Genomic DNA, 11793 nt, shown 5'->3' with positions numbered 1-11793 from the left:
GGGGCTGGGGGCCCGGGGGGCCGGGAGGCGGGGAAATCGGGGGGCCAGGGGGCTGGGGGCCCCGAGGGCCGGGAGGCGGGGGAATCGGGGGGGCCAGGGGGCTGGGGGCTCCGGGGGCCGGAAGGCCGGGGGACCGAGGGACCGGGGGACCAAGGGGCCTGGGCTCCCGCCAGCGTGGCGGCTTCCTCCGCTTGGTGTTTTTCCACGGTTTACACGTCAGTGCCCCAGAGAGATCCCTGGCCGGGACTCCGTTTTCTCCTGCTGCTTCCAGCACAGACGCTGGGAGAGATGCTTTTCTTATAAAATATTTAGCCACCGGCATCCAAAACACGAGCCAACACCCAGAAAGAAACCACAGAGCCAAGCGGGCGGTGGGTTTTTATTGTCTGGCCCAGAGGCTTCTTCACAGAAGGGGAAAAGTGACTTTTAAAAAAAACCGAACCCCAAACTCATTTCATTTGTTGTAGAGACCTCAGCTTAGAAGGGAATTCTGTTGCTTGGAATTCTGAGCAGCCTCTTCTCCACAAAGCAGCGGCTCCGGGCCCAGATCTGGCCACAAGAACCTGCTGGAATGCAGGAGGTGAGTGGCTCGGGCGGGGCTGGGAGAACGTCTCCATTCGGTGAACTCACTCCGCGATGCCACCAGCCTTACCCTTCCACTCACTAAAGGAATAGGAAGCGCTGCAAATCTAGTGATGCCAAAGCGTAGGCACTGGGCCTAAAAGTGGAAATTTAGGTCCATCTTAGAAAATGACCCAAATCACGCAGGTAAGTAGGAGAGCCGTATTGGAATCCAGGACCCCTGACCTTAAAAAAAAAACCTTGCTGATTTAAGCATCCTGACCAAGTCCAGCATTCTGTCTCCTAAACCTTATTACTTTTTAAAAACATTGTTTATGGGGAGGGGAAGAAGAAAATATCTCCTCCTTTTCTCCAGACTGGTAATGGCCCTTTCCCAAAAAGGCACTGAGAGATTATTTTATAAGCACAAAAGAAGATATTAAACATTAGCTAGTATGTAATATGTTCATTACATAATATAGTTTATTTTACATAATATATCATAAGATAAACACTTATTATATATAATACATAAATTATATGCTATGTATATAATATATTTATTCATATAATATTAAAAATTAGAGGTAAAATAAATATGAAATAAAATAAACCATAGATAATAAATAAAATTAAAAGCTGGTACTTTGAAAAGACTAATAAAATCAATAAACCCTTTGCTAATCTGATTAAAAAGATAGCAGAAAATCATTTCAAATAGTGAAAAAGCAAGAAATCATAGCAGAATCAGAAGAAATAAAGAGAATAATTAGAACATATGGGGGGCAGCTAGGTAGGTGGCTCAGTGGATTGAGAGCTAGGCCTAGAGATGGGAAGTCTTGGGCTTAAATTTGGCCTTAGACACTTCTCAGCTGTGTGACCCTGGGCAAGTTACCTAACCTCCATTGCCTAGTCCTTACCATTCCACCTTGGAACCAATGCACAGTACTGATTCTAAGAGAGAAGATAAGGGTTAAAAAAAAACAAAAAACAAACATATTATGCACAGTCATAACTAACAAAAGAGAACACATGAGGAATACTTTAAAAAATATAAAATACCCAAACTACCCGGAGGCCAGACAGAGATCTTGAATAACCCCATCTTTACAAAGATTGCAAGTTTTGTAAAACCAGTAAAACAACAACAATAACAACAACTAATAAAACTCCTGGTCTTAAATGGATTCATGGGAGAATTTTAGCAAACTTTTGAAGAACAGTTAGTACCTACACTTTACAAATTATTCTCAAAAACTGAGAAAGCATGCTTTGGGAACAAATGTAGTCCTTTCCAAAAAATTTACAAATACAGTCATAATACCTAATCCAGGAAAAGATACAAAACAGAAAGAAAACTATGGGCCAATCTCATTGACTCAAATTTTAAACAAAATCCTATCAAATAGACTATGGTGATTTATTCGAGAACTCATTAATTTGTGACCAAGTGAGATTTGTACTAGGGATACAAAGATGTTTCAACATTAGGACAAAAATCAGCATAATTTATCAAAGAACAAAACATCCAAAACCACATGATACTTTCAATTGAGAAAAAGCTTTTGATAAAATTCAATGCTGTTTTATGCTAAAAAACCCTACAAGGCAGAGGCATAGGGGAACCTTTTAAAAAATAATAAAAAGCATTTTTCTAAAACCAAAGTAATCATCATATGCAAAGGGAATACACTAGAACAGTTTCCATTAAATATGGGAGTGAATCAAGAATGCCCATTCTTCCCACTAATATATGATAAAGTCCTAGAAATATTAGCAATGGCAATAAGACAAGAGAAAGAAAATAAAGAAGTAGACAAGTAAAATAGAGAGAAAGCTCTTGCTGTTTACTGCTTATATGGATTGCTCAAAAAATCTCCAGGAATCAGCAAAGCTACTAATTCAGACAATAATTTCAGCAAAGTTACAGGCTACAAAATACAACCCCCCCAAATCAGCAGTATTTTAATATAATAACAAAACACAAGAAGCAATAATAGAAAGGGAAATTCTTCTAAATAATTACAAAATGCATTATATATCTGGGAATTGACCTCCCAAAGCACACAAAAAGACTTATATAGATCTGATTATAAACTACTCCCTAAAGAAAGACAAATTTTAAAAAGCTGAAAGAATACTGAATACTCCTGGTTAGGCTATGCCAATAAAAACCACAATACTGCCAAAATGAATTTATATTTTTAATGCTATGCCAATGAAATTACAAAAAGAATACTTTATACAGAACTTGAGAAAATAACAAATTCATTTGAAAAACGAAGTTATCTAAAACTCCTAGTTCTGGTCTTCCAAGGCCTTCTATGATCTTCTGCTCTAGCCTTACCTTGCACTATTCCCTTTCTCATAGATTACCTTCTAAATGAAACTACTGGAGCAGCTGGGTAACTCAGTGGATTGAGAGCCAGGCCTAGAGAGAAGGGAGGTCCTAAGTTCAAACCTGACCTCACCTCAGACACTTCCCAGCTGTGTGACCCTGGGCAAGTCACTTGACCCTCCCACCCCCACCCATTGCCTACCCTTACCACTCTTCCAAGACGGAAGGTAAGGGTTTAAATTTAAAAAAAAGAAACTACTTATCATCCTCTATTTTTATTTTGTTCTCTTCTACCTTACTACTTATGCTCATACCATCCCTATGTCCACAAAGAACTTTCTTCTCCATAGGATAAATTGTTCTCTTCCTTCAATATTCAAATTAAGGATCATCTCTTCCTTCTTTCATTCTTTAAAATCAAATTAACCAATGCTCTATTTTATTTGTTTTCCCCACCATAAAACTGATTCCTACTCTTATTTATTAGTTCAATGATTCTCTTTCAATTTTATTAATTTCTCCTTTGATTTTTAGGATTTGCAGTTTAGTCTTTAATTGGGGATTTAAAATTTGTTCGTTTTCTAGTTTTTTTAGTTGCATGCCAAATTAATTGGACTGCTTTCCCTCTCTGTTTTATTGATGTATTTAGAAATATAAACTTTTCTATAAGTACTGCTTTAGTTGTGTCCATAAATTTTCTTATGTTGCATCCTCATCATTCTAAATGAAATTGATTGTTTCTATATATTTTTGATCCATCCCTTCTTATAATTAAATTATTTTTTTCCAATTAAATTTTTATCTTTCAGTGGACTCTTATTGATTATAATTTTTATTGCATTATGATCTGAAAAAAGGATGCATTTATTATTTCTGCTTTTCTGCACTCAGTTGTGAAGTTTTATGCCCTAATATATGGTCAGTTTTTGTGTATGTGCCATGTTCTGCTGAAAAAAAAAAGTATATTCCTTTCTATTCCTGTTGTTTTCTTGAGAGATCTATTAGTTCTAAGTTTTCTAAAATTTCATTTAATTCCTTCAGTTCTTTCTTGTTTATTTTTCTAGGTTTAATCTAGATCTGAAAGGGGAAGTGGAGGTCCCTCACTAGTATAGTTTTACTATGTTTTTCCTTCTGAAGCTCATTTAATGGAAGCTACCATTCGGTGTATATATGTTGAGTTTTGAAATTATTTCATTGTCAAAGGTACCTGTTAGTAAGATATAATATCCTTATCTCTTTTCATTAAATATATTTTTCTTTTTTTTCTTTTTTAAAATTTTAAACATTTATTAATATTCATTTTTAACATGGCTACATGATTCATGCTCCTACTTTCCCCCTCACCCCCCACATTCCTCCCACCCATGGCTGACACACATTTTCACTGGTTTTATCATGTGTCCCTGATCAAGACCTATTTCCAAATTGTTGGTAGTTGTATTGGTGTGGTAGTTTCGAGTCCACATCCTCAATCATGTCCACCCCAATTAAATATATTTTTGCTTTAGCTTTGTCTGGGATCATGATTGCTACTCCTTTTTTTTACTTCAGCTGATGCAAAATGAATTCTGCTCTAGTCCCTTACCTTTACTCTGTGTGTATCTCCCTACCTCAAATGTGTTTCTTGTAAACAACATATAGTAGGATTCTGGTTTTTAATTCACTCTGCTATCTGCTTCCATTTTATGGCTGAGTTCATTCCATTCACATTCACAGTTATGATTAGTTACAATTACCAACTGTGTATTCCCCTTCATCTTATTTTTCCCTTTTGATCCTGCTCTTTCTCTCTCCTTTTACTGTCCCTCCTCACAAGTGTTTTGCTTTTATCATCAACCTTTAATTCCCCCTCCTTTCTATTATTCTTTCTTATCAAGTTCCCCTCCTACTTCTCTATACAGTAAAGTAGGATTCTATACCCAAATGAGTATGGTTGTCATTCCCTCTCTGAATTAATTTTGATGAGGGTAAAATTTAAGCAAGGCCCATCACCACCCTCATTCTCCCCTCCTCTGTAATAGTTTTTTTTTTTTTTTTGCCTCTTTTAGGTGAGATAATTTAACCCATTCTAACTTTTCCTTCCCTTTTCTCTCTGTGCATTTCTTTTTCATCCCTTTATTTTTTTTTTTGCTTATCATATCATCCTATCAGCTTACTCCCATACCCTCTGTGTATATATACTACTTTTAACTGCTTTAATACTGATAAAAATTTTAGGAATTACAAATACCATCTTTCCATGCAAGAATATAAACAGCATGGCCTTATCGAATTCATTACATTTTCTCTTTCTTATTTACCTTTTTGTGATTCTCTTGAGTCCAGCATTTGGACATCATTTTTTCTGTTTAGATCTGGTCTATTCATCAGGAATGCTTGGAAATCTTCTATTTTTAAAAAAAATTTTAAAAACATTTATTAATATTCATTTTTAACATGGTTACATGATTCATGCTCCTACTTTCCCCTTCACCCCCCACACTCCCCCCCCCCCCATGGCCGATGCACATTTCCACTGGTTTTAACATGTGTCCTTGATCAAGACCTATTTCCAAATTGTTGTTAGTTGCATTGGTGTGGTAGTTTCGAGTCTACATCCCCAATCATGTCCTCCTCAGCCCATAGGTTCAAGCAGTTGTTTTTCTTATGTTTCCTCTCCCACAGTCCTTCCTCTGAATGTGGATAGCGTTCTTTACCATAAATCCCTCAGAGCTGTCCTGTGTCATTGCTTTCTGCTGGTATAGAAGTCCATTATGGAAATCTTCTATTTTATTAAATGATCATTTTTCCTCCTGAAAAAATATACTTAATTTTGCTGAGTAGGTGATTCTGCATTGTAAACCTAGTTCTTTTGCCCTCTGGAATATCAAGGCCTTCCAGTCCTTTAATGTAGAGACTTCTAATTCCAGTGTAATCCTGACTGTAGCTCCACAATTTTTGAATTGTTTTTATGGCTGCCTGCAGTATTTTCTCCTTGGCTTGGGGGGGAGGGAGGCTCTTGAATTTAGTGATAATATTCCTTGGAGTTGTCATTCAGAGATTTATTTCAGGAGGTCATCTGTGATTTCTTTCAATTTCTATTTTACTCTCTTGTTTTAGAATTCTTTGATAATTTCTTGCAATGTGATGCTTAGGCTTTTTTGTGTGTGTGCTCCTCACTTTAAGGTAGCCCAATAATTCTTAAATTCTCTCTCCTAGACCTACTTTACAAATCAATTGATTTTTTCAATATTTCATGTTTTTCTTGTGATTTTTATTGTTTCTTGATGTCTCATAAAGTCATTAGCTTCTAGTTCCCCAATTCCAATTTTTAAGGAATAATTTTTATCCATGAACTTTTGAACTTCTTTTTTCCCATTTCTGCTTTTTAAGCTGTTATTTTCTTCTTGCATTGCTTTCCTTTCTCTTCCCCATTTATCCTCTCCCTTTCTTAATTGATCTTTGAGATCCTTTTTGAGTTCTTTTAGAGTCTGAAACAAATTCATATTTTTCTTTGAAGCTTCACATGTAGCTGCTTTGTTTTCATTGTCCCTTTCTGAGTATGTGTCTTTTTTTCTCCATAAAAATTTTCTATGGCTAAATATATTTTTCCCTTTTTTGATATTTGTTCATTTCCCCAGATTTTTTTTCTTGACTTTTGCTTTTATCTTAAATGTGGGATCTATTCTCAGGGTAGAGAGAACATTCTCTTAAACTTCAGTTATTTCTTTGCTGCTATCCTTAGCTGTATTTCTGGGTTTCTGCAAGTTTCAGTTCTTCCAAGGTGGTATGATGGCTTGTAGGCTGGAAGCTCTGAAAGCCACCTCCCTCTGCTGATTCAATTACCCTCTGGCACTACTGCTGGCTTGCAGAGCTCAGAGCACTGTGAGCTGCCTGTGCTGGGAGGCAGGACCTCAGGATCTTGATGTGGGTTTTGGCCCAGGTTCAGAACCTGGAACTATAGATGGGGAATAAGGGAGCTGCTATTGGCCTGTGCTCTGTGGTGGGGCCGTGCTCTCACCTCTCACTCCTGTGAAGCAGACCTTCTCTGCCTACCTTGCAAGTTGTTTTCTGTAGGAAAGTTGCTTCTCTCCGTTCCCTTGTTATTCTGTCACTCCAGCATTCCTTTTGAAGCATTATTTTATTTTGTATTTATTTATTTTTTAAAAACCCTTAACCTCATCTTAGAATCAATACTGTGTATTGGTTCTAAGGCAGAAGAAGGTTAAGGACTAGGCAATGGGGGTTAAGTGACTTGCCCAGGGTCACACAGCTGGGGAGTGTCTGAGGTCAATTTTGAACCCAGGACCTCCCATCTCTAGGCCTGACTCTCAATCCACTGAGCCACCCAGCTGCTCCCTGAAGCATTATTTTATTATTATTTACTTTTTAAAAAAACCCTTACCTTCCATCTTAGAATCAATACTGTATATTGGTTCCAAGGCAAAAGAGGGTTAAAGGCTAGGCCATGGGGTTAAGTGACTTGCCCAGGGTCACACAGCTAGGAAGTATCTGAAGCCACATTTGAACCCAGGACTTCCCATCTCTGGGCCTGGCTCTCAGTCCACTGAGCCACCCAGCTGCCCCTGAAACATTATTTTAACATTGGTTTCGAGTAGTTTGAGCTTTCTCTATTCCTTCTCTGACGTCTTGGCTCTGCCCTCTCTATTCTGGATAATCTTTTTCCAAAAATCTTGAGCTTCTTTGCCCACAGAAACAACCCTCTCCCTCTTCACACTGTACTGCCCTCTCTGAGCTTGTCACATAGCAAAACTATTTAACAAAATGGGAATCAGGCCTAACTTAAGGCAGGTAGCAACCCTTTACTGTATTCTCTGTATCCTAAAAATAAAACCTCATTCTAAGGAATCTAAAGCACAATAAGGGGTCGACCATCTAAAATACTCTCTAATCTTAATAAGGGTCATAAAGATGGCAAATATTTATTAACCGAATAACTAACTTGTCAGTGAACAAAGTTCTCCTTTCTCTGTGGAGGCTGAAAGTCCCTCTAACAAGGCTAACCTCTGCTCAATCTCAATCCCACGTACAGGGATTCTCTGTTAATCTGACATACAGGAAATCTCCAATAACTTCCACTGAGCTTCCCTAAATGCATGAAATAAAGAACTGAGATTGACTCAGTTAACTGCTGCCAGTACAAAATGGAGAAAAATAGGCAAAGGATATAAATTGTACTTCATTGCAGAATGTCACTGTTGGATGGAACCAAGAAGCTTGCTGAAACGAAGGCCTCCAGGACTCTGAATTACAAGATTCAAAACCTGCTGATAGTTCTGGTTTAGTTCTGTGAATGAGCAGGACGGGGAAAAAAAAAACTATGTGACAATGCCTGAGCACACAGGGAGGGGAGAAGAAAGATGGTAAAGCAGGGCCAGAGCCAGCAAAGTTGAGGGCTCGGGGAAGCTGCTTCTCCCTGGGACGCATGAAGAACCTGACAAGGAAGTGCAGGACCAGATCCATGAAGCCAAGAATTTTTACCACCACCAGGCTTGGCTACAACATAGGCCTTGTCTCTGGTCCTGGGATGTTGGAATCTTTTAAATGGGAGCCCCAAACAAATCTGCCTCTTCCAGAGGAGTTCCACCAGCTCCTCTCCACTGGGGTGGCCCTACACTAGGCAGGCAGCCCCCCCTGGAATTCTTCACATGCCAGGGAGACTAACACTGGCCTCTATAGCACCTGGTTCTGCAAATGACACTTGATTCTGTTTTTCCTTTGTTGTTTTCCTTGCTATGAAAACAAAGCAATTAGTGAGGTTTTTTTGGTGCCAGTTTGTCCATGTACACTTACCCCTATTGCACTTTGTTATCAGAATTCTGAATGTTTAGATCCTTTTGGGTCCTGCCTCTTAGCCCCTTGGCTCTTTCTCTTGGCAGATGTCACCTGCCAATTTAATGATCATGCCATCAATGCTTTTTTTCATTGCCATAAGGATGTGAGACAGGCCAGAACCATTGACAATAACACTGAATCTGACGGTGTGCCCAGGGCTGAGACCTTCTGACTGGATTAGCATCTCTGTGTCTCAGGCTTCTCCACCAGGTGAACATGAGATTTTTGATCAGAACCAGGTTAGACCAGGGCCCCATTTCCCAGAAACTGGCGATCATTTTCCTGAAGGCAACAAAAGCACACCCTGGGATCACATTAGCTTTTTCCTCCTTTGAAAGAGCTTTCTGGCCTCCTAAGAGTAGCATTAAGAAGCTCACTACCCCTCCCCCCTCCGCCCCAGTTCTAGGGTCCCTCCCACTGGGGAGATGCTGAAAACCAGGCAAAGCCACGCAGCCCGCCCTGGAAAGAGGGGGTTCCCTCTGGAGATGAGGAGGACGGCTCCCGGAAAAGCCCGGGGCGTCACCCCATCCTATATCCATGTCCCATTAGAGATAAGCAGAGCTCCTTTGGTGGGCTGCTCCCCAGCGTAAGATCTCATTTCATCCCCTAATGGAACCAGAACGAGGAGCCCTACCCGGCCCCCAGAGAACCTCGGTCTGGAGAGGGCTGAATTAGGGGAAGGGCCCTGCGGACACGGAGGGTGGGTTATGAACCGGACCGCACGTCCCGCATGGGGAGGTACCCGTGGGTCAGGGATCACGCGGCTCCCTCTCCCTAGAGCAGTATGTCAAGGTCGCTGGATTAGGCGGCCCGGGGGAGGGACAGACTCAGTATTCCCTGGTTACTGGTGACCGTAGCGCAGAGACGGACTGCTCCATTTTTGGAGGCTGGCCCTGAAGGCTGAATGGAGGCGAGGCCGCGCCGGGGAAGGAGTCTCTCCCAATGGGGCTCGGAGCCCCTCTTTCTGGTCCTCGACCCAGAAGTTCCAGTCCCCGAGGCGGCTCACGCGACACGTCCTGCTGAGATGGAGCCCGGAGACAAAAGGAGGGGAGGAAGGGAAGCTCCAAAGTCCCAAAGAGCCGGAGGAGTCCCAGCAGCGGCGGCTCCGGTGCCCGGATGTTCTCCTTTCGGCGGTTCACTGACAGAGTCTTCCGCAAGAGCAGTGAGGGAGGAGCCAGAGGACGGCTGTCCTTAGGTGGTGCAGAGTGCGAGTCACTTGTTCCTGGCGCCATAAATATGAATTCCCGCTGTCCCTGGCTCCCGGGTGGGAATCTGCCTGGGACCGGGAATTCTTGAGGGAAGGGAACTCCACCGCAGACCCCCAACATTAGCTGTCCAGATCCCAGGCCCAACCTGCCGCCCGAGAGAAGCTCAGCAGAATGAATTCCGAGTTGAGCTCCGGTATCCCCACACAACTCCAAGGGGGCAGGATGACCAACTGCTGCCATCTGAGGAGGAGCCTGAGGCAGTGGTGGCTTGGGCAGATACAGCTGAGAAGCGAGAGGAAGAGCAGCACGATTCCGCCCTGCTAGGTGAGCTGAAGGCAAGGACATCCCCCAGGGCAAGCTTTGGATGTGGCTCCCATAACATCCCGTTAAGAGATGACTGTGGGGGTGTTGGGAAATCCATAACAAGGCCCAGGGCTTGTTAGCCCCAAGCAAGCCTAAGGCATTCTCTGAAGCTCCTGCCCCATATCTGGACCACTTAACAAAGCTACAGAGGGCAGACCAGGAGTAAGGAGTATTAGGGGTTCTTGGGAGTGTACTGATGAGCCCTTTCAGAAAACTCTATGCTGATTTTTGTGGGTAGGGCCAAAAAGAAGCCTACCCCCTGAAGTTAACACCAAATAATATTAGGTCCTTAGGGTGTTCCAGGCCTAAACTCATCTTCCCCGAGTTCAAATCCAGCCTTAGATACTAGCTGTGTGACCCTGAGCAAGTCCCTTTGCCCTCTTTGCTTCAATTTCTTCATCCTTCAATGAGCTGGAGAAGTAAATGGCAAACCACTCTAGCACCTTTACCAAATAAACCCCAAATGGGGCCAAGATACACCTGAAAATGACTGAACAACAAATATTAGGTCCCAAGGGTGGCAGAAGTTATATTTATCTTTAATAATGAAGAAAGCAGAAGTACTTTGTAATACTGGCTCCTCCTGCAGCAACCTGTGTTGCCCATGAGAAAGGCAGAGAGCTGAGGCCCAAGGGGACTGCCATGATGTAAAGTTTGTCCTTTACTCCTGGGGTTCAGACTAGTTGGAGGCAATGAGGTCAGTGTGCCTTCCCCATCCTCTTCCAGGGACCTCTGAACCCTCCCTCACAGCACCACATGGGTGGGGGGGCAGAGACTTGGAAGGAGGGCTTTGATCCATATTACCATGCTGAAGGCAGGCTGATGAGACCCTAGATAAGATAGTGGCTGATAGGAGAGACCAAGGATGGAAATCAAACTTTAAGAAAATCCAGGGTCTGAAGTGCTCACTCAAATTCAAGGAATGCAGCAGGTGGGGAAAATGGAGGATTCTGGGGAGTCTGGAATAAGCTGCTGGCATTTGCTTCCTCTTCATGTTAACTTATTGGACTGTTCAGGGCATGAAGAACCAACATTTCCCACCTGGGCTTCCTGCTGCACTTCTCACCCACCCTCCTGCATTTAGCAAATCCCCTATAAGTCCACATCTTTCAAGTGGGGCCTAAAACAAGCTCCAGCAATAAGGTTGAAAACAGCCCCTCCCCTTGGATCCTCATGGTTTAAGGATGATGTTTTTGGAAGTCTTTGTCCATAAATACTAGGTTAAATTGAGCAAAGACAAGTACCATGGGGTAACCAGAATAAGAAAATATAGGCTTCTATGAGAAGATGGACACTGTAAAGTGTCCATTTACTTTATCACTTTTTAAAAGCAGGTCATTATCTCTTCTTGGCCCTACTTGGTAATTAACAAATGACCTAGTGTCATGCAACCACCCTTTGTCCAGTTATAGGGAAATCATGGGAAAGCAGGAAATGCTGCAAAGTATCCAGCAAATTTGTTTCTACTACGAGATGTACCATTCATTT

The sequence above is a fragment of the Gracilinanus agilis genome, chromosome 2 (assembly GCF_016433145.1).
Source record: "Gracilinanus agilis isolate LMUSP501 chromosome 2, AgileGrace, whole genome shotgun sequence".
NCBI lineage: Eukaryota > Metazoa > Chordata > Mammalia > Didelphimorphia > Didelphidae > Gracilinanus > Gracilinanus agilis.
Note: the sequence above shows the minus strand (reverse complement) of the source record.